Genomic DNA, 2,525 nt, shown 5'->3' on the forward strand with positions numbered 1-2,525 from the left:
ATCCAAAAAAATTATTTTTAAAAGTTTTATTATGAAGCAGAAAAATTCTTTTCTAAAGTAAAAGTAAAATTAAGAGGAACTAAAATTAATAATTCTTGAATAAAAATGATTTTATAATTTAATTTTATATCTGAGCAAATATTGTAAATATCTCCGGACTTATAGCAGTATGTGACTGACTCGTCAAACAACTAGAATCCCCGACAACCCGAGATTATCCCTCGGAGCTGTCAATGTCAGTACGAACAGAATAATAATCCCGAAGGTTACTAATCTCTCAAGAGACAGAAACTATTTGTCATCGTGATCAGCGATCTGCAATCTTGCTCAGCTAAAGGACAGAAGCTCTATCCTGACTCTCTTCACCTTGATCTTCCTCGAGCTTTTGTCCTTATCTGGGTGGTTCTGTTCCATGAATAGGGTATTGGCTGATAGATGAAAGGGCTCCGCGCGAGACTGTCATGTATGCACAAGTAAATTGACCAATCATCATTAATTCTCAATGCATATAGTTTCTCTTAGTAATGTAAATAGAACAGTCCGGCTGTGCCTCCAGATCCATCCATACATATAATCCCGAGGCTTGCTGTATGTGTAGCGTATAGGGATGCCGGGATCAGGTCCCGGTCCTTTGAATTTGATTCAAGATTCTCTTAATCCATATGCATATACATCCCGGCAGTTTGCGCTTTGTAATCTGAGGCGCGCGGCTTGTTACCCTTCATTTCGATAAGTAATTGGGAAATAATGCTCAATAATTTGGCTCACTTAATTACCTTGCACACAGTACCAGGCTAATTGCACTTTACTCGGAGTTATCAACCGCGACGGGATCAATATTTCAGCGATAATTACGCGCTTAATTTTTGAGCTACTATGAATTATTCTGAGCAATTGTCGTCGGGTTATCAAAGCTAATCTAGCTTAATGCATTCACCTTCGATTACCTGACAAGCTCTGCTCGGGATATCAAACGCTGAGGCGTTTGGCATCAACCTGAGCTTAATTACAAGCTATGCGAGTTACGCTAACTAAGTTGTAACTGCAAGACGAAGCTTTTACGTAAGTCCTGGAAAAGTTTACTTAATTGTAATGTTTCTTTGGAAATTAAGAAAGTACTTTTGAAAAATTTGGAAAATAGTTCGTGATATTTGTAAGTTCAATGTATACTTGCGAGAATTTGAGCTTTTTAAGCTTAAGAAAAATTTTTTTTGGATTTTTGAGCTCAAAAATTGAACTATCTTACTCCGCCGTTCATTTTACGGCTTTAAATAAATTATATTTTTAGACAGAATTTTTATATGAAACATGTATTTTTTTTTCAGCGCTATTGAGTCTGTCTTGAAAAATTTAAAAGTTTGATAAAGAAGTGCATTTTTTTGAAATTTTTGTAATGTGCAATACTGATTGAATAAATAAAATTATCAAGGAGCAATTTGTAGCAATTTTAACAATTTTTTTTTTTTTACAAAAAAAATTTTTAAGTACGAAAATTGATTTGTTAAAAAAATAAAAATTTTTTTAGAAAATAAAAAATTGCTTGGGAATTTTTGATAAATATTTGTATTGAAAAAAAAAAAAAAAAATTCAAGTACGAAAATTGATTCGTTAAAAAAATAAAGATTTTTTTAGAAAACAAAAAATTTCTTGGCAATTTTTTATAAATATTTACTTTGAAAAAAAAATTAAATTGATTAAAGAGAAAAATTGTTAAGCCAAAAAAAATCATTTTGAAAAGTTTAATTGTTTTAATTTAAATAAAAAAATTATTTTTTATTTAAATAAATTTTATGTGGTTAAAAAATGTCTCGATATGGCTGTAAAAAAATTTTCCACCACTTCTGTAGAAAGAAATATTCATCAAAACACGAGAAATAACGACTGAAAGTAAAAGTAAAAATGAATTTAAACTTCTGTCGGATTTTCCAGACATGTAAGTCAATTATCGTTGTTGTTAGTCCGCACGGTAATGACCATTATTTTTTCCAGAATGTGAAAAAGGAGCCGAGCCGGGTTAGGTATACTCCACTCGGATATGAAAATAATACCGAGGGGCGAGGATTTTTACAACCGACGAAAGAAATAACCAGTACAGGGGTGGTTTACTTGAGGGAATTTCGGTCCCGCGTCCATTAACCCGGCGTATCGTATTTCAAAAATTCACGCGGAACTTCCCGAGCTGAGTGCGAAGCCCACACGCGGAACTTACTTAAACAAATTTCCAGTGAGAGTAACGCGGAGGAAAAGAGAATGCCTGTTGTTTTGTTGCCAGGAGCGACACCCATGGGAAATTGGAATTCTGAATACTATTATGCTCATCTTCATGCTAAAAATATTGCGCTGAGTGTCATATTATCGTTGTCAATGACAGTTGATCCTTATTTTTACGACAATGATCGTCAAATTCACTTATATGTTTGTCCTTTTTTTAAAAATAAAACAAAATAGAATTTATGGAGGATAGAAAATATTTATAATTATAATTTTAAATATAAACTACCCAGAAAAAAAATTTACTTGAATTA

The sequence above is a fragment of the Cotesia glomerata genome, linkage group LG2, assembly GCF_020080835.1.
Source record: "Cotesia glomerata isolate CgM1 linkage group LG2, MPM_Cglom_v2.3, whole genome shotgun sequence".
Classification (NCBI taxonomy): Eukaryota; Metazoa; Arthropoda; class Insecta; order Hymenoptera; family Braconidae; genus Cotesia; species Cotesia glomerata.